This window comes from Miniopterus schreibersii (genome assembly GCF_964146895.1).
Source record: "Miniopterus schreibersii genome assembly, chromosome: 19".
Lineage (NCBI taxonomy): Eukaryota > Metazoa > Chordata > Mammalia > Chiroptera > Miniopteridae > Miniopterus > Miniopterus schreibersii.
The window spans coordinates 39,973,351-39,994,785 of record NC_138119.1 but is presented as its reverse complement, the minus strand read 5'-3'; the positions used below and the strand labels follow the sequence as shown (position 1 = coordinate 39,994,785).

The 21,435-nt window shown below is 43.1% G+C and overlaps 1 long non-coding RNA gene across 1 annotated transcript in view; it reads right to left on the bottom strand.

The window, feature by feature from the left end:
- Window positions 1–15,814: 15,814 nt before the first annotated feature.
- Window positions 15,815–21,435, bottom strand: part of LOC308549037 — a 33,315-nt gene continuing 27,694 nt past the window's right edge. The window contains exons 3-5 of the long non-coding RNA XR_013997702.1: window positions 17,807–18,085; window positions 17,387–17,482; window positions 15,815–16,272 (exon numbers count right to left, since the gene is read on the bottom strand). This is a non-coding gene — a long non-coding RNA (uncharacterized lncRNA). The remainder of the gene's footprint in view (window positions 16,273–17,386; window positions 17,483–17,806; window positions 18,086–21,435) is intronic.

Genomic DNA, 21,435 nt, shown 5'->3' with positions numbered 1-21,435 from the left:
AAACATAAATGAATTTATCACTAAAAAAATAGATTTTTTTCTAACTCTTCAAATTACCTCATTTATTTTCTTACAAGCTTTAACTATGTTATGTTTTATATAATTAAAATAATGTAATTATTATTATTGCATGATAGTTTATTTTCCTTGATAACTCATGAGAATCAACTTAAAAGTTATTACAAATAAGATGCAAAATTAAATATCCTTTATACAATAGCCACAAAACTAATAAAACTCCTGGGAATAAACTTAACAAGAAAAGAAGCTGCACTGAGGATTACAGTGGTGGTGACATTAATGGCATTATCTATAAATACACTCACCTAAATTGAAAAGCTAAGAAGGAAACATAAATATAATATATATTTATATTTGATGTAATATGGACAGCTTCAGATTCTAATAAACAAGGAATATCGCTGATGAAAATAACAAAAAAATAAACCTAAAAAGAATATACACAATCTGTCCTGGCCGGGCATGGCTCAGCAGTTGAGCACTGACCTAGGATACAGGAGATTGAGGTTCGATTCCTGGTCATGGCACATGCCCCGGTTGCAGGCTCGATCTCCAGTCGGGGGCATGCAGGAGACAGCCAATCAATGGTGACTCTCTCATCATTGATGTTTCTCTCTCTCTCTCTCTCCCCCTCTCCCTTCCTCTCTCTGAAATCAATGAAAATATATATATATTTTAAAAAAGAATATACACTATCTGTATGAACAAAATTTTTTTTGAAATATATCTTTATTGATTTCAGAGAGAGGAAGGGGGGGGAGAGAGAGAGAGAGGGAGAGAGAGAGAGAGAGAGAGAGATAGAAACATCAATGATGAGAGAGTCATTGATCAGCTGCAGCCCACAACCCGGGCATGTGCCCTGATGGGGAATCAAACCCCAATCTCTTGGATCCTAGGTCGATGCTAAACCACTGAGCCACACCTGGGTGGGCTGAACAAAAATTTAAAATGCTACCCACATAATGGAAACTTGAATAACTGGAAAGTAACATCTTGTTCTCAGATAGAACAACATAATGATGTTAATTTCCCAAATTTGTCTATAAATTTAATATGATCTACATTAAAATATCAGAATGAGCCTGGCAGATGTGGCTCAGCCATTAAGCATCGACCTAGGATCCAGGAGAGTCTGAGTTTCGATTCTGGGTCAGGGCATATGCCTGGGGTGTAGGCTCAATCCCCAGCAGGGGGCATGCAGGAGACAGCTGATCAATGACTCTCTTTCATCCTTGATGTTTCTATCTCTCTCTCTCCCTCTCTGAAATCAATAGACATAGTTTTTAAAAAAAAAAAAATCAGAATGATTTTTAAAAGTATAACATGCTCAATTTAAATTCACCTGTTAAAATAAGAAAGAATTGAAAGGAAAATTCTATCAAGCACAGTAATGAATAGAAGCTTGCCCAACCAGATATAGCAATGTATCACATTACGAAGCTACAGTAATTAAAAGAGTTGGGTAATGTCCTGTGAATAGACAAATTGATGGAACAGAAGTTCCAGCAACAGACTCAAATCCATATGGAAATTTTGCATGATAAATATGTCTCTTTAGATAATTGGGAAAATATGAATTATATAATAAATTATGAGGGACAACTGAATAGAAAAAATATTGAACCCCTATATCATACCCTCCACCAAAATCAATTCCTTAGGGATTGTAATTGCCACTCACAGTTAATAGAAAACACTGGGAGCTATCTGAAATAGAAGGATACAAAGAGATTGAAAGTGAAAGAATATAAAAAGATATATGATGAAAACATGAACTAAATAAAAATTGTGTAATGACATACAGTAGACTTGAAGGCAGAAAGCATTACTAGAACTAAAGAAGAGTACTTCATATCAATAACTTCCTTTTCCCAGGTAGTTCCAAATTCACATACATTTCATTACATAGGGCAAATTATATAGAACAGAATTCCAATAAAAAATAGACAGTTATAATCATGATACATTTAAAACACCCCTCATTAAGGACAGTGAATACCACTTTTAGAATCAACCGACTCCCACTAAAATATGAGTACTGATATAAAAAACTTAGCATGAGCAGCAAACCACATTCCACATTCATAGTATTCACTACATCCACCCATCTTTGCTGGTGGCCTACACTACGGTGCTATTTCCCAGACGCACAGGAGATGGCAGCACTTGGAACACTTGGAACTTTTTTTTTTTTTTTAATTTCTTTTTTTTTTTTTTAACTTTTTATAATTTTTATTTTTGTTTAAAGTATTACAGATGTCCCCTTTTCTCCCCAATGACCCATTCCTCCCCGGTTCCTTCCCCCTCCCCAGCCCCTCTCCCCACCATTGTCCGTGTCCTTGGGTTGTGTATAAATTCTTCGGTTGCTCTCTCCCCCTCCACCCCCCGCCCCCCTCCATCCCTCTGACATTTGGTCAGTCTCAACTATGCTTCCATGTCATTGAATCTATTCTGCTCGTCAATTTATTAAGTTCTTTAGATTCCAGGTATAAGCGAGATCATGTGATATTTTCCTTTCGCTGCCTGGCTTATTTCACTCAGCATAATATTCTCCATGACCATCCATACTGTCCCAAAGGGCACGAGCTTCTTCTTCTTTACAGCTGCGTAGTATCCATGGTGTGAATGTCCCACAGCTTTTCATCCACTCAGCTACTGATGGGCACTTGGGCTGTTTCCACATCTGAGCTATTGTAAACTGTGCTGCTATGAACATCGGGGTGCATAAATCCTTTCTGATGAATGTTTCAGGATTCTTAGGATACATTCCTAGGAGTGGGATCACTGGGTCAAACGGCAGCTCCATTTCTAATTTTTTGAGGAACCTCCACACTGTTTTCCACAGTGGCTGCCCCAGTCTGCATTCCCACCAGCAGTGCACCAGGTTCCCCTTTCTCTACACCCTCCCAGCACATGTCGTTTGTTGATTTGTTGATGGAGCCATTCTGACAGGTGTGAAGTGATACCTCATTGTGGTTTTAATTTGCGTCTCTGATGATTAGCGACGTTGAGCATTTTCTCATGTGTCTCTTGGCCATCCGTATGTCCTCTTTGGAGAAGTGGCTATTTAAGTCCTTTGCCCATTTCTTAATTGGGTTGTTTGTCTTTCTCTTGCTGAGTGCTGTGAGTTCTTTGTACACTTTGGAAATTAGCCCCTTATCAGATGCATCCTGGGTAAATATGTTTTCCCAGACCGTGGGGTTCCTTTGTATTTTGAGGCTGTTTTCTTTTGCTGTGCAGAAGCTTTTTAGTTTGATGTAGTCCCATTTGTTTATTTTTTCCTTTGTTTCTCTTGCCCTAGGAGATGTATCAGTGCAAAGTCCACTACATGGGATGTCTGTGACTTTACTGCCTATGTTTTCTTCCAGGATTTTTATGGTTTCGTGGCTTACATTTAAGTCTTTTATCCATTTTGAGTTTATTTTTGTGCATGGAGAAAGTTGGTGGTCTAGTTTCATTCTTTTGCATGTATCTGTCCAATTTTCCCAGCACCACTTATTGAAGAGACTGTCTTTGCTCCACTGGATACTCTTGCCTCCTTTGTCAAATATTAACTGACCATAATGGCGTGGGTCTATTTCTGGGGTCTCTGTTCTGTTCCATTGATTTATGTGCCTGTTGTTGTACAAATACCAGGCCGTTTTTATTACAGTGGCTTTGAAATACAGTTTGAAGTCTGGTAATGTGATCCCTCCCACTCTGTTGTTTTTTTCTCAAGATGGCTGCAGCTATTCGGGCTCTTCTTTGGTTCCATATAAATTTTTGAAATGTTTGTTCTAGGTCTGTGAAATATGCTGTTGGGATTTTCATAGGAATTGCATTAAATTTATAAATTACTTTGGGTAGTATGGACATTTTAATGATATTAATTCTTCCAATCCATGAGCATGGTATATTCTTCCACTTGTTTAAATCTTCCTCTATTTCTTTTTTCAGTGTCATGTAGTTTTCTGAGTACAGGTCTTTTATATCCTTGGTTAAGTTTATTCCTAGGTATCTTATTTTTTTAGTTGCAATGGGAAATGGTATTGCTTTTTTCATTTCTCTCTCTGAAAGTTCATTGTTGGTGTATAAGAATGCCATTGATTTCCGGATGTTGATTTTGTATCCAGCTACCTTGCCAAATTTGTTTATCAAATCTAGTAGTACTTTGATGGAGTCTCTAGGGTTTTCTATGTATAGTATCATGTCATCTGCAGATAATGACAGTTTTACTTCCTCTTTTCCAATTTGGATCCCTTTTATGTTTTCTTCCTGTCTGATGGCTATGGTGAGGACTTCCAGTACTATGTTGAATAAGAGGGTGAAAGTGGACATCCCTGTCTTGTTCCGGTTTTTAATGGAAATGGTTTGAGTTTTTGCCCATTGAGTATGATGTTGGCTGTAGGTCTGTCGTATATGGCCTTATGTTGAGGTATGATCCCACTATTCCCACTTTGCTGAGAGTTTTTATCAGAAATGGGTGCTGGATTTTGTCGAATGCTTTTTCTGTGTCTATTGATATGATCATATGATTTTTGTCTTTCATTTTGTTTATGTGATGTATCACATTTATTGATTTGCGGATGTTGTACCAGCCTTGCATCCCTGGAATAAATCCCACTTGGTCATGATGTATGATCTTTTTAATGTATTGCTGGATCCAGTTTGCTAGTATTTTAGTGAGGGTTTTAGCATCTATGTTCATCAGGGATATTGGCCTGTAATTTTCTTTCTTTGTAGTATCTTTGTCTGGTTTTGGGATTAGGATGATGCTGGCCTCATAAAAAGAGTTTGGGAGTTTTGCCTCCTCTTGAATTTTCTGGAATAGTTTGAATAGAATAGGTGTTAATTCTTCTTTGAATGTTTGGTAGAACTCATCTGTAAGTCCATCTGGTCCAGGACTTTTGTTTGCTGGGAGTTTTTTGATTACTGTTTTGATTTCATTAGTTGTTATTGGCCTATTCAGGTTTTCTGCCTCTTCTTGATTCAGCTTTGGAAGGTTGTATGCTTCTAGGAATTTTTCCATTTCCCCCATGTTGTCCAATTTGTTGGCATATAGTTGCTCATAATATTTTCTTACAATGCTTTGTATTTCTGTTGGGTCAGTTGTTATATCGCCTCTTTCATTTCTGATTTTATTTATTTGGGTCCTCTCTCTTTGTTTCTTAGTGAGTCTGGCTAAAGGTGCATCAATCTTATTTACCTTTTCAAAGAACCAGCTCTTGGTTTCATTGATTTTCTGTATTGTTTCTTTAGTCTCTATGTCATTAATTTCTGCTCTGATTTTTATTATTTCCTTCCTTCTGCTTCCTTGGGGCTTTTCTTGCTGTTCTCGTTCTAGTTCTTTTAGTTGTTGTGTTAGATGGTTCATTAGATCTTTTTCTTGTTTCTTGAGATGGGCCTGTAATGCTATGAATTTTCCTCTCAGGACTGCTTTCCCTGTGTCCCATAGGTTTTGGGTTGTTGTCTGTTCATTTTCATTGCTTTCCATGAAGTGTTTGATTTCTTCCTTGATCTCCTTGGTAACCCATTCATTGTTTAATAACATGCTATTTAGCCTCCATGCACATGAATATTTTTGAGTTTTTTTTATAGTGGTTGATTTCTAGCTTCATGGCATTGTGATCTGAGAAGATGCCTGATATGATTTCAATCTTCTTGTATTTGTAGAGATTTGCCTTGTGCCCTAACATGTGGTCTGTTTTTGAGAATGTTCCATGTGCACTTGAGAAGAATGTGTATTCTGGTGCTTTGGGGTGAAATGTTCTGTAAATGTCAATTAAATCCATTAAGTCTAGTGATTCATTTAAGGTCTGTGTTTCCCTGTTGATTTTTTGTCTTGATGACCTGTCCAGTGCTGACAGTGGGGTATTAAAGTCTCCCACTATGTTTGTGTTGCTGTCAATCTCCCCTTTAAAGTCCCCCAAGAAATTTTTTATATATTTAGGTGCTCCTGTATTGGGTGCATAAATGTTTAGAAGGGTTATTTCCTCCTGATGGATTGATCCCTTTAGTAATATGTACTGACCATCTTTGTCTCTCATTATGGTCTTTATTTTGAAGTCTGTTTTGTCAGAAATAAGAATTGCTACTCCAGCTTTCTTTTCCTTTCCATTTGCATGGAATATTTTACTCCACCCCTTCACTTTTAGCCTGTGTGAGTCTTTTGCTCTCAGGTGGGTCTCTTGTAGACAGCATATATTTGGGTCTTGTTTTCTTATCCATTCAGCTACCCTGTCTTTTGATTGGACCGTTTATTCCGTTTACATTTAAGGTTACTATTGATATCAACTTATTTAATGCCATTTTCCCCCTTTATGCTGATGTACCTTTCTCTCACTATTCCTTCTTTTTTCTTAAAGCAGTCCTTTTAGCATTTCTCGCAATGCTGGTTTCGTGGAACTGAACTCCTTTAGCTTTTTTTTGTCAGGGAAGCTTTTTATTTCACCTTCAAGTTTAAACGATAGCCTTGCTGGATAAAGTAGTCTTGGTTGCATGTTCTTGCTTTTCATTACTTGCAGAACTTCATGCCACTCCCTTCTGGCCTGAAGAGTTTCTGTTGAGAAATCAGCTGTCAGCCTTATGGGGGTTCCCTTGTAGGTCACTGCTTGTCTCTCTCTTGCAGCCTGTAATGTTTTCTCTTTGTCCTTGCCATTTGCCATTTTAATTACAATGTGTCTTGGAGTGGGTCTCTTTGGATCCCTCTTGTTTGGGACCCTCTGTGCTTCCTGAATTGGTGTGGTTTTCTCCTTTGACAGCCTAGGGAAGTTTTCTATAATTATTTCCTCCACCAAGTTCTCTATCCCTTGTTCTCTTTCCTCCCCCTCTGGCACTCCTATAATGCGAATGTTGTTTTGCTTAATGTTGTAACAAAGTTCCCTTAGACTGTCCTCATGTTTTTTAAGTTGTTTTGCTTTTTGCTGCTCTGATTGTGTGATTTGTTCTACCTTGTCTTCTAAGTCACTTATTCTATCTTCTGCTTCATTGAGCCTGCTTTTAATTCCTTCCAGTGCATTCTTGAAATCAGATACAGCATTCTTTATCTCTGTCTGAGTTTTATTTATGGTATGTATCTCCTTTTTCATATTTTCACTAAGTTCCTCGATCTTATCATCTAGAGTCTTCTTAAGTTCCTTGAACAACTTCATCATCCATACTCTGAACTCCATTTCTGATAGCTTGCTTAACTCCATCTCATCAAAGTCTTTTTCTGGTGATGTTTCCTTGTCTTTAATTTGGGGGTTGTTTCTTTGTCTCCCCATTTTGCTAGGTCTTAGTGTTTGTATCTATATATTAGATATATTTGCTGACCCCCAGCCTTGTGGGATGGGATTTTGTCTTGTGGGTCTAGTGGAGCCCAGAGGTGTGTTTTCCTTATACCTCTGAGCTCTTTGCTCTAGTCCTGACCCTCTTGTGGGTGCCCCTTTTGTGGTTTCTTTATGTTCTCCTGTTGTGGTTGGGTCTAGATTGTTGTTGGTCAGTCCTTGGGAGGACCCTTCTCTCAGGTTGGCTAACTGTGTCTCAGCCTCCACCTCGACGTGTAAGCTGTTGTACGGGTGCTGGCAAGGCAGGCCAATGCACAACTAAAATTCCAGGAAACAGGAGGTATTTTACAAAATATCTTGACAGTAATAATGAAAATGACTCATGTGAAAATAGAACTGGGAGAGTGAAGGGAGAACACAACACACCCACCCCCGCACACACACATACAGAGAGAAAAAAAGAAAAAAGAAAAAAAAAAGGTGCTTAACAAAAACAAAAAAAGAAAAGTAACGCTTAGAGAGAGAGAGATGTATATAGTTGTTGATACTGGTGAAAATTTAGAAACTAATAATAAACTAAAATGTAAAAAATAGAGAAGCTACTGGGAGGTGATAGAAGCAGAGAAAATATTCTGAAAGGAGGGCCAGCAAAGAATTAAGAGCGAGAATAGAAATATGATAGTTGAAAATGAGAAAACAAAAATACAATAAAGAGAATAGGAGAAACTAACAGTCAGACAGGAAGACAGAAGGGAGCCTAATGAAAGAATGAAAGAAAAGTAGGAAAAGAAAAAAGAAACAGAAGAAAAACGTTATGCCAATGGATTGAGAAGAGAGAGAGAGATAAAGCCGGGCAGGGAGGGAGCCCAGTAGGAGATTTGGGGGAAACTATAGAGGGAAGCAGTAAACTTGGATATAATGATAAAGTCCCAGTCGTTGAGCAGGGATATCAAGAAAGTCTTGATGTTAGAAGCAAGGATACAAGAAAACAAAGCAGCTATTCAAAACAAAACTGAAAAACAAGCAAAGCAAAACAAAATTCTTTTATAAAAAGGAGAAAAAGGAAAAAAAAAATTAGTTAAAAAAAAGTGTAGAAAAAAAAATTTATTATAAAATTTAAAAAAGAAGAAAAAACAAAGTTTTCTCCCCTTTCTTTTCTTCTTAAGGAAAAAAGAGAAAAAATAAGTGAGCCCACAAACAAAAAAGTCCCCAAAACCAAAAAAACACAAAACCATACAAAAGAAAAAAAAAAAACAGCAGAAAAAACAACAACAAAAAAAACGGTAGTCAATCAGGTGAGGTTTTTTTTTTTCTGGGCAACTTATGTTGTCTGAGGGTCTCTGCTTTGTGTGCTGATTTCAGTTCTCCTGGGAGGTGTTTGTGTATCACCCCAATGTGGGACGCCGTCTAGTTTTGGCTCTGGTGCCCTTAGGTAGATGATTGATCTGAGTCTCTCCGTGGGCCACCTCTTGTCAGCTATTTTGCAGCCTTGTAGTTTCCTGGTCTTGCTCCAGAGTCTTCTGTAGAGTCTTTAGGGTGCAGGGTGGCTAGTGTAGCCCAGGGTATCACTCCCCTTAGAGGTGTCGCTGTCAGGCGCTCACTCTGCAGGAGTTAGTCTCTGCTCCACCGCCAGCTCCTCAGTCCCTACGCTGTCCTCTGATTCTAGTTCCCCAGGCTCTGAGCTGCTGCAGCTTCAGATTGATTTCAGCCTGTCGCCTTTTCTGTCTGGGCCGTTTCAGCAGCCTGGGCTCAGTGGGTTTGATTAAAAACACCTTCTGATGAGCCCTTTGCCTGCCCAGCCCCCTGCAGGGGTTTTCAGCGTTTCCTCCAGTTCCCAAACCACAGTCCCTGAGAATCTTATTCTTATAAATTCCTCCTCTGAGCTGTTCTCCCTTCCCCCTCAGGACTGTGCCCTGGGGGACGTCTGGGGAGTCAGTGAGCGGTACCCACCCCTTTCCTGTTGGGAGGGGGTGCTCCTGAATGCTGGAGAGGCCGGAGGGGTCCGCCCCTCCCTACTCAGCTCTGGTTAGCAGGTCGCACCGGCCCACCCCTCAGACCATCTCCAGTGCAGACCCCGACCCCAGCCTCCGCTGGTCTGTCCGTGCAGTGCCAGCCGGGAACGTGGGAACCGGTTCCCCATCAAACTTGCAAATGATCGAACTTGCAAAAAGCACAAAGCAACACACAGGCAGAGTCCGCTCTGCAGGGTCCCGCCGCCCTCGCTCTGAGGCACCCAGGGGAGGGGACCCAAAGTCAGCTCCCTGCACTGCTGGTCTCAGCAAAACTGGGGCAGCTTCAGGCGCCACCAGGGCGCCCCTCAGGGCTGGTCGCAGGTCCCAGCCTCCCGGCACCTGGAGCTCAGGGCGGGAGGGCTCCTCCCCTCCCCCGCACCTCGCAGATTCCGTGCTTTTGGGGCTCAACACAGTGCCCCTCAGGGAGGCAGAGGGCCCGTGTGCGGCTGCTCAGCGCAGTCCTCTGGTCCCTTGCCACTTGAGTGCCACAGCCCTTGGGACAGCCTTCCCTATGGTCGGCACCCCGAGCGCCAGACGCTGGTCGCAGCCGCGACTAGAGGCTTTGTTTCCTAGGAAGGTGTCCCCTCCCAGACTCAACGCTCCCCTGGGATCGCCTGCCCTGTGCGCGGGGCGCTCCTTCCCCTCTTCGCTCTGGGTGTGGGGTCCCCGCTTTTGGATGCCGTCTGCACTCCCGAGGGGAGGGAGCTTTGCCGCCTCCAAGCCTCTGGGCTCGGAGCCCAGCACAGGCTTCAGGGGGTCTCCCCCTTCCTACGCCCCCCCCCTTACCGGACTCCGTGATGTGTCTTTAGTGCTCCCCACTTGCACTCCATCCACTCAGGTGTGTTTGTCTGTTTTTTTCAAGCTGGTTGTGTAGGATTTTAGGATTAAATCGAGTCCGTGGCTGGGAGCGGGGTCGCTCTGCCGCTTCTCACAGTGCTGCCATCTTCCGACCTCCTGGAACATTTTTTAAAGTGACCCTATTTTGCTGTGAAGCAAATTCAAACTAAAAAGGATTAAAATTATATAAAGGATTTTTCTTGCTCTTGTTGCATTTAGTCTAGGAATCAGTAACAAAAGTTAACTAGAAAGTCCTTATATTTAGAAGTTATGAAATACACTTCTAATTAACCCCCCAAAAAAATCACAATTGGAGTTAGAAAATAATTAGAACAAAATAATAAAAATACTACATAACAAAACTTAAAGAAAAATGTGCAGTCTTAATCACATATTAGGAAAAGAGAAAAGCTGAAAATTTGCAATTTTTACATGCATCCTAAGAACCTAAAAATAGTAAATTAAATCCACGGAAGTAGAAGAAAGGAAATGTGCATGTCAGTCGTCTGGAAGGCTGTGTACTTAACACGAAAGCAGTTTTTACCTCTTGGGGTAGGATTATTGAATTAATTTTATTTTCCTGTAAGGTTTAAGTAAGCTGCAACAAGCAAAGCCACTTTCATTTTTTAAAACAAGTACTAGAGGAAAACATGGGATAGTTTTAAAAATTTTAATAACCTAAATTGTTGTGGTGACAACACCAGAAACCCTTTCTTTGCTCATCCAGTTTGGTCTCTTGACAGTCAAGGGGGGAAAATTCTTTTAAATTGCTTAGCCCAACATCACTCCTTTTCTAGCTTGCACTTCTCTTTGTGTGCAATTGCGGTAGTTCTGATATTGGAAACTCCTAAGCTTTTGACCTCTACAATTGACCTGAGCCTGGGTCTGCCATTTACAAGCAATGTTCTTTTGGACATGGAGCAAACCTCTCGGAGTCTTTGTTTTGTTACTAATAAATTTCTCGTTTTTATATTTACAACATTCATTGCTGAAGGACCTAAGCTTAAGGCTGACTCTGCTCCTGAGAGCATGTAAGGTTGGACCTCAAATGGTCAAGTAAACTGGAATCAGAAGTTGTGCACTGCCTGGCCAGGCGTGGCTCAGCGGTTGAGCGTTGACCTAGGATCCAGGAGATCAAGGTTCGATTCCAAGTCAGGACACATGCCTGGGTTTTGGGCTTGGTCCTCAGCAGGGGGCGTGCAGGAGGCAGACAGTCAATGATGACTCTCTCATCAGTGATGTTTCTATCTCTCTATCTCCCTCTCCCTTCCTCTCTCTGAAATCAATAAAGATATAATTTTTTTAAAAAAATTGTACACTACTAAATCTGGTGTATGGCCTAAAGGATGTGCTACCAGAAAGGTGGTCCCACAGGAAGTGCTCAGTTAACTGGGCACCTGAGACTGTACCCCAGAAACAGTTGGGGAACCCTTTTCTGGTCTTCGCAGTCTGGCTGTCCCTGCTTCCTGCCCCCCCTCACTTCAGGCCCCGCCCACCACACTGCTCATCTAATTTTCTCTAGGCTCCATCACTCACCTAATTTTGTTCTGGCCCCAGGTCTCCCAACCAGGCCTACCGCTTGCATCGACACACTTCAATTGATGTCAACCTCCATACTCGCTTGACGTGTAAGCTTGTGATGGGCAGTTAGGCAGACATGAACAGAGCAAGGGCGATGAGCCAGATACACAACATCATCATTGTGGAAAGCCCTGGGAGCCTAGCAAAGGGCAATTGTAGGTTGTGACCTCCCCCCAGGGTGGCCTTTCCTTTCCTAGCAGATTGTGGTTGGGACCCCATGACCTTTCCTCCCTAGAGATAACATCTAGGCCTCAGCCCTGTTTCAGGTCCAGGCCCAGAAAAGCAGCAAAACCAGCCACAGCTGACTTCAGGACCAGCTGCACTGTATGATGGCCCCTGCCCTGGGGCCAACCAGTCAACCAGTGGAGACCACAATCCTGAAAGGACACACCGGGATACCTGCTAAATATTATAATGACATTTTCCCCAGAGACCTCCCCTGAAATCTCCTCCCTTAAAACCACTATGATCGAGAACTCCTCCTGGGAGCAGCCCACACCTACATCTTTGCCTTTGCCTTTCCCTTTCCCTTTCCCTTCCCTTTCCTTTCTCTCCAAACCCCACCCAGACACATTAGCATTAGCTTCCTCACTCCCAAGCCCCAAGGGCCCTTCCTTTGCCTCTATAACTTGTTCCCTAAGCCCATTTCTTCTAGAAATTATTTCTTCTACCTCTGTAATTTTATCAAATGTCCTCTTATAGTTCAGGTCTTGGCTCTGAGTTCTTTCCTAACCAGAACCCAAGTACCGAGTTTGCTGAACCCAGGTTTGGTCTTACCCCATGAGCCTAACACCTGGTGCTGTTCCTCTGCCTACAACACGCTGAGCAGCTCGGCCAGGACAAGCTTCTCAACTCAAGTACCAGGCTGCTGTTGGCCTCAAGTTCAGCCCTGACTCACACCTTTGTCCGGGCCCAACCTCTGGCCGCAGGACCAGACCCACCTCTCATGCTTTACTTTAGTTTTTAGTCGTCCATTTAAATGAACACATCCAGGAACCAGGTGTAGTTGTGGACATGAAATTTAATGAAGAAATAAATTAATCATGTAGGCTTTATTAACTTAAGAAACATTCTGGCCCGGCCGGGCGTGGCTCAGCGGTTGAGTATTGGCCGAGGATCCAGGCAATCGGGGCTCGATCCCCTGTCAGGGCCTTGCAGGCGGCAGCTGAACAATGACTCTCTCATCATTGATGTTTCTGTCTCTCGCTCCCTCTCCCTTCCTCTCTCTGAAATCAATAAAAATACATTTTAAAAAAAATAAAAATAAAGATCGGGCCCTCCTGGCCGGTGTGGCTCACCTGTTTGAGCATCATCCCAGCACTGAGAGGTGGCCAGTTCCATTCCAGGTCAGGCACAGGCCCCGCGGAGGGTGTGCAGGAGGGAGGTGAGCGATGTTTCATGAATGTTTCTGTCCCCCTCTCTTTCTCTTTCTCTCCTTCTCTCCCCCCAAGTCAATAAAAAACATATTCAGAAGAAGAAGAAGAAGAGGAAGAAGAGGGGGAAGGCGATTAGGACCCCAGCAGGGTAGATCAGCTGGTTAGAGTGTTTCCGCCATAGGCCAAGGTTCTATGTCTGGCAGAGGGATTTTTTAAAACTTATAGGCACCTGGCTGGGCATGGCTCAGGGGTTGAGCGTCGACCTAGGATCCAGGAGATTGTGATTCGATTCCCAGTCAGGGAACATGCCTGGGTTGGGGGCTCGATCCCCAGTGGGGGGCATGCAGGAGGCAGCCGATCAATGACTCTCTCATCATTGTTTCTCTCTCTCTCTCTCTCTCCTTTCCTCTCTGAAGTCAATAAAGACATGTTTTTTTTTAAAACTTCCACTTCTGTCTCTCAAGCTCAGTAAGACTGTCATCCTCTGCTTGGGGCCTTGCTCAAGCCGGGAGTTTTCAAATTACATTGAATGGTACTTTTAAACATTAAAGTGAGATGTTATCCTGTCATTAAAACTCACTGGCAACGTTGTATAATATGCCTGAAAGTTCTGTCAAGGACCACAAAGAACAAATCCACTATGCGCTAGAAAACACTCCTTGGTAAAAAAGAGTACATTTTTTGTATGAATGAGTTACACTTGTCACAGTTGTTCACTAACATATTTTCTATTGTAACAAAAACAATTAGTAATGCTGAAACCTAACACCATGGGTCCAAGTCCACCTGTCACTACTTGAGCCAAAGCAAGCAGAGACAGGGTTGAATCATACATGAGCATTTATTCCAATAATGCCAGCCATATGAGGAAAACAGTCAGTCACCCTGGAAATTCTGCTCTCACTCCTCACCAGTTGGCTGATTATATACCAGTGAGGAGAAGATAACTACCTGCAGCTGTGAGCTGCAAGTATAACAGAAAGGGGTGGGGAGGGTCTGCAGTCTGGCCTTCAAGAGCTCAAAGTCTGATAACAAGCGGCTCACTGTCTATGATGTTACAAACAGTGCAGGTCGTTCCTGGGACCAAAGAATTGTCAGCGTTCCTGAGGCAACCTCCCAGAGGGGGACAGGGCACAGCAACCAAATCAAACAGTGTCCTGTTCTGGGTCTGTTCTCAAAATCTGTGTCTTTTGACAGTCCTGTTTTTCTTCTTGCAACACATCCTCCAGTTTCCCAGGGTATATAAGAAAACCTATCATTTATAGTTAGTAAGGTGAATAATTATTAAACTGTGACCCTATTCTTATTATGTGCCTTTCCCCGTTGTCAATGCAAGGCTAGAACCATGTGTGGGGAGCCATTGTGGTGAGCTGCAGATGTGCTCCCCTGCTCCCGGGGAGATGTGGGTGAGCTGCTGTGGCCCCAGGACAGTGATGGGTGAGCTGCGGATGTGCTCCCCTGCTCCCTGGAGATGTGGGTGAGCTGCTGTGGCCCCAGGACAGTGATGGGTGAGCTGCAGATGTGCTCCCCTGCTCCCTGGAGATGTGGGTGAGCTGCTGTGGCCCCAGGACAGTGATGGGTGAGCTGCAGATGTGCTCCCCTGCTCCCTGGAGATGTGGGTGAGCTGCTGTGGCCCCAGGACAGTGATGGGTGAGCTGCGGATGTGCTCCCCTGCTCCCTGGAGATGTGGGTGAGCCGCTGTGGCCCCAGGACAGTGATGGGTGAGCTGCGGATGTGCTCCCCTGCTCCCTGGAGATGTGGGTGAGCCGCTGTGGCCCCAGGACAGTGATGGGTGAGCTGCAGATGTGCTCCCTTGCTCCCGGGGAGATGTGGGTGAGCTGCTGTGGCCCCAGGACAGTGATGGGTGAGCTGCAGATGTGCTCCCCTGCTCCCTGGAGATGTGGGTGAGCTGCTGTGGCCGCAGGCACAGTGCCTGGGTGAGCTGCAGATGTGCTCCCCTGCTCCCTGGAGATGTGGGTGAGCTGCTGTGGCCCCAGGACAGTGATGGGTGAGCTGCAGATGTGCTCCCCTGCTCCCTGGAGATGTGGGTGAGCTGCTGTGGCCCCAGGCACAGAGGAGCTGCCTGGGTGAGCTGCAGATGTGCTCCCCTGCTCCCTGGAGATGTGGGTGAGCTGCTGTGGCCCCAGGCACGGAGGAGCTGCCTGGGTGAGCTGCAGATGTGCTCTCCTGCTCCCTGACCCAGTCCTTGAGGCACCAAGGTGATACTAATTTAGCTTGTGGCCATAAATTCTAGAAAGGCTTATTAGGAAGCTGGCCCCGGCCTGAAGGGTTAAGGGACAGTCAAGCCACATACCACGCCAAGGACTTAAGCCTCCCCAAAAAGTTCCTATTAGAAGCCGAGGCAAAGGTAGTTACCAAGGTCTGAGCTCCTGCAGGAGGCAGGATGTTTACTCAGAAAGAGCAGTCGTAGGGCCTTAAAGGAGTTACTTTGTATCGGGCAAGGGGGAAGAAAACAGGACCGGGTGCTGTTCAGCAAAAACAACAGCACCGGAATAAAAAGAGCTTGGAAAATAAACTCGGGGCTGGCAGTTGGCAGCAGGCACGAGCTCAGCCCTCCCGATCCCATCTTTTTTGTGTCTGTCTTTTCTTCATCCTCACCCCTTCCTCAGGACCGTTCGAATGTGCTGGCGGGCTCCGGCAACCATGCATCAAATAAATATATAAAATAAGTAATTGTTGTGCTCGCAGGACGCGAAGAAACTCGAGACACGGAGAATGTAGAATTTAGGTGGAGATGCGGAGGACTGAGGCTCTGGAGGAGCTGCAACAACCCCCCTCACCATCCAGCGATTTTTATTGTGAGCTACAGAAAGACAGGTGTGAGAGACAGTGATCAGTAGAAGCCATAAAAGGTGCAAAAACAGGTGGCTTTGTTCTGAGAGCTGTATGCTTAACATTTTCCTTAAGGTCATAACTCTCCTGGGGTCAAGCTTCTCGGAACGATAAGGATCTGTTTTCAGTTCCTAGCAGAAATGTTTCCCGCCTTTCAAGGGGACATCTGCGATTCTGGGAAGCTTGCTAACCAACTCCTTCAGAGTTCGTTTGTTGTTTGCTGATCTTTTCCTACATTCCCCCCTTTTTGTTTTTGCTGAATTTGCTGAAGCAGGATAGAGAAGGCAGCTGCTTTCTGCTGTCCTTTGGTGATTAAGTTTTGTGATCGGCGAGCTCCTCTCCAGACTATGTGTAGGAGACAAAAAGCAACACAACAGCAAATGAAAATTCCAGCCATACCTCCTCCTAATGCTTTAAGACTATTAAGAGGATTCAATTTTTGTAAGCCTTCCTGCAGCCCTTGTATTAAATCAGTCCCAGAAACTAGTTGTAGTTGATTTTGAAAAGTAGTAGAAATATGTTTTTGTACTATAGACCAAGGAAAGTGTGTTTGATTCCAAGGAACAGGAGTGACACAAAAGGTAGATGTGATCCAATCACATTTAAGATCCATCTGACATTGTAAACTAACTATTTGATCTCCTAACATAACTACAGCTTGTTCTAAATCTCCTAGTCTAGCATTAATTTCTGAGTGAATCCACCTCTGAGATGTCCGTAACTGCTCAGAGTTAGTGTGCCATTGCTGTATATAATGTGCAGTTTGCACGCTTTGGTGCAAGGCTACTCCAGCCGTAGCTGCAGTGGCAGTGAGAGCTATAAGCCCCATGATAAGGGCAATAATCATGCCAATCATTCTTTTGCCTCTTTTCAGATATTCTACCAACTGTTGAAACAACATCATGGTTGGAGAATCTTGCCAAGGATGGGACAATTGGACCGGTATCCATATCCCAGAACGTGCTTTCAGCAGATAAATGTCCTGTAAAGAACTATTAAAGGGGGTGGAGAAATTCACACATGCATAAAAAGAACAATTATGACAAGTCAGAGTATAGTTAGTAGAATTCCATAATACCTGCCCGATCATTATAAGGTATGGCAATCGGACACAAGCCTGTGTCCAACGCGTCAAGTTCCTTGTAAATTGTAACTGAGTTTGATTAGTCCTAATGTTTTGCCATATATTCCCATTCCAAGCATAGGGTTTAATGCATTCATCAGTTTCCATAGGTGGGACTGAGAGGGCCCACCGATTAGATGTGGAGCACTCGCAGACATGCCCCCCAAGCCACTGGATGGCGCCATCACCCTGGCCATCAGAATGCCACAGCCACTGTAAGTCTGAACTTTGACCCTTCGCTCGGGCAGAACCATGAGGGCTCCAGTCAATGACACTCCCAAAGGAAGTATTAATAAGAACCCGAGCTACTTCACCTCTACATTGTTCCCAACGTACCCAATCGCTCAAAGATGTTGCCGTGGTGGTCCGGCACGGTGGCCATTCAGGAGAGGGCGGGCTGCTGCTGCTGGTGTTGCTGCTAAAAGTCTTTCCCTGGAGTAAAAATAATTTCCTTGATTTTTCATCTTTCCTAGTAGAATTTTGGACTATAGACACCCAGGCAGCAGTCTGAACTTTTAAGCAATGCTCAGAAACTCCTATGCATATGGGTAGACCCTCTACTCCTACTTCATAAAAGGGAATAATCACCCCCTCTCCATGAGGAGCTATTGGACCTCGAGTATCAAAAGGTCCTGGCATCCACGATGTTTCATTAGTATAAATAGGAACAGTAGAATCCCACCACCCTACTCCCGTTAGGGGTGGATTAGGGACGTGTGCCCAGTAAGTGTGGTTTTCTGCTTGGATAGGCGTTACCTGTGTGGAAATAACAGCGAGCACGGCAAGGAAAAGGGCCGTTGCATTCACTGGCTGTCCAGCCTCGTGCAACACTTGTTCAGCTTTCTGATTCATCTTCTTTGGTTGGCCCCAAGTAGGAACCGTAGCCCTTTGTGTTTGAGGCAAAGGGACAGTGATGGTTTGTGCACGAAGATCTAACTTCTGCATGGTTCAAGTTAAGTTGTCAAATTCACGCCTCCTTCTCTTGCTCATGTCTAATTTTGATTTTCCTTACAGGCGTCCAATACTTCTGTTGACCTGTGGAAACATAAGCATAACCACGGCCCCACCGCAAAACTTCAGCAGTGATTCAGGTATTCCTAAGAACATCTCTAACATACACAGGTTGATGTACCTCTGAAGAACTCTCACGAGTCCAATGTTTCTCAGCTGCAGTAGCACCCTGAGTGTCTTTATTCAAAAAATTGATAGTAAAAAGAGCTCTTGCAATTCTGTCTAGGTGACTGAGTCCCTATTCCCCCTTTTTGTTTTTGCAGCATCTCCTTGAGGGTTCTGTTAGCTCATTCCATAATTGCTTGCTCCTGTGGATTATAAGGAATGCCTGTGACATGTTGTTTATGATATTCAGAAAAGAAGTGTTGCGTTTTGCCTGTCAGGTATGCAGGTCCATTGTCTGTCTTAATGGCTTTAGGAAGACCCATCACTGCAAATACCTCAAGAAGATGTGTTATAACAGCATCAGCTTTCATTAGGTAAGGGGGTTGCCCAAGTTAATCCAGAATAAGTATCTAGAATGATGTATACATTGCAACTCTCCAAACTCAGACAAATGTGTTACATCCATTTGCCATAAATCATTACTAGCAATGCCTCAAGGATTTACCCCTTCTGGCATTCGAGGCCCTTGGATTTGTGTACAGATAGGGTAATAATTCAGAATATGATGAGCCTGCCTCCAGGAAATATGATAATCATCTTTTGAGGCCCTTGCATTCTGGTGATGTAAAGCATGAGCCTTTGTGGCTTTTAAAACTGATGCAATCAATTGGTCCAGGAAGTTGTGTGTGTCCCTTATATGGGTGGTATAGATCGGGCATTTACGTGCACAAATTAACTGCTGTAGTTGCAAAAATAACAAATTAATTGGTGAGGAATCCTCAATAATAGTGACTGTTTCTATATGTTTAACTGTGAGTTCAGCATACTGAGAGACAGTAACTATATTAAGTGTTTGTTCTTGCTCTTGCAGTAATAGGATAATGGCTGATATCTCCACCTGCTGGACAGAGGTTAGAGAAGTCTTTACTACTCAGGAAATATTTTCCCCAGAATACCCAATCATTCCAGCCTTATTAGCATCTGTATAAAATATAGGTCCCTTACCGGGTTCCTTTTGAACTATAGTAGATAATATCCATTGTGTTTTCTTTAGAAATTGAAATAATTTGTCTTTGAGATAGTGATTAGAAATTTTTCCAAGAAAATCAGACAAGGCAGTTTACCAATCTTCATTTAATTGCCACATTGTTAGAATTTGTGCATTATTGAATGGCACAATAATTACATCAGGGTCCCTCCCAGTTAAATTTCTTAAACGATTGTGACCTTGGATAATTATATAACATATTTTTGAACTATACTCTTCCATTTTCTTCTGACTACGATGTGGCAGAAATACCCATTCAATAACATTCATAGCTTGTACTAACAATCCTGTAGGAGTATGTGGGGTGTGAAATATCAGCAACTGGAAATTTTTCATTGACTCTATGCGATGTATCTGAGCCCTTTGAACATGCCCTTCAATCCATTTTAATTCCGTTTCTGCTTCATGGGTTAATTCCCATGGACTATCTAGTTCTAGTGGGCCTTCTAAAGTTCGAAAGAGATGAGTCAATGTATATGTAGGGATCCCTAAGTATGGTCGTAGCCAACTGATATCTCCTAATAATTTTTGGTAATCATTGAGCGTTTTTAGACTATCTCTTCTAATGGTCACCTTTTGAGGCATGATAGTAGTAGACTCAATTAACTATCAGGATAAGCTTTTCTGATTTTTTGTAGGGGTTGGTGCACAAATTGTTGACGCATAGTAGGGCTATTTAACATGCCTTGTGGCAAAACCCTCCATTGATATCTCTCAGTAGGCATCCCGTTATTGAGTGTAGGGATGGTAAAGGCAAATTTTTTTCTATCTTTGGGATGCAAGGGAATCATAAAGAAACAATCTTTTAGATCTACAATATTGATACTCCATTTTTGTGGAATTAAAGCTGGTGAAGGTGTTCCTGGCTATAAAGGACCCATGGGTTGAATACACTCATTAACTTTTCTAAGATCAGTCAACATTCTCCATTTTCCAGATTTCTTTTTTATCACAAACACAGGGGAATTCCATGGACTAGAGGAAGGCTCAATATGTTCAGCTTGTAATTGTTCCTGTACTAAGTCATGCAGCGCTTCTAATTTCTCTTGATGAAGGGGCCACTGTTCCACCCAGATGGGTTGTTCCATTTTCCAGGTGAGTTGTAAAGCGAAGCGCTGTACAGGGGCCCCTGCTCTAACTTTGGAAATGCTATTCTGGCTGCAGAACCATGACAATTGAGCATGAACTGTCTTTCAGATTTAGATATAGTAGGAATCTCTAAAGTGGCTCCCCATTGAGTCAACAAATCTCTTCCCCACAAATTTAAAGGAATCTCAGCCACATAAAATTGACAATGTCCTATCTGTCCCTCTGGCCCAACACACTGTAATTCTTTAGTACTTTGATATACATTGGTTAGTGTGCCGATTCCAGTAAATTGAGCCCTAACCGTTTGCAAAGGCCATTCTTTCGGCCAATTCTGATAAGCTATAATAGACACATCTGCTCCTGTGTCCAACAGTTCTTCAAATTCCCTATTATTTACCTTCAATTCCATTTTGGGATGTATATCATTAATTACAGTATGCCAGAAAATCTGTTTGCCTGTGCTTCCAAACTCTCCTTGTCTTTGGAGTGGTGCCACTTTCCCTTTAATATATGGTAATACAAGCAATTGTGCAATCCTTTGCCCTGCATCAATATTAATAGTTTTGGATACACTGATCATGACCAAGATTTCACCTAAATAGTCTGAATCAATAATTCCAGTGTGCACTAAGATTCCCTGTGTTGTCAAACTACTTCTACCTAACAATAGTCCTACAGTATTTTCAGGAATAGGCCCAAACACATTGGTATAAAACTTCTGAACTCTTGCACCCGGGGCTAGTGTAACACTGTGCACACTAGGAAGGTCCAGTGCAGCACTCCCCTGGGTAGCATGCATTAGTTCTGAAACATTGGTGTGGGCATGGAGGAGTAATTGATTTCCCCTTGAGATTGGCATTGTTGAAAGGCCACATTGTTTTCCCCAGGGCCCTGGGTCTTGGGGCCTGATCTGTAGTTTCTTGACAGGACATTCCCTTGTTTATCCCTTTTAGATCAACATTCATTTTTCCAGTGAAAGCCTTTTCCACATCTCCTGAACAACCCAGTGGGCAGATTTTTGGATGGAGGCAGATTACTAGCTCTATTTCCATTTCCATTCTTTCCATCTTTATTTTTCTTGCAATCTTTATGAAAATGTCCAGGTTTCCCACAATTGTAACATTTTTGAGTG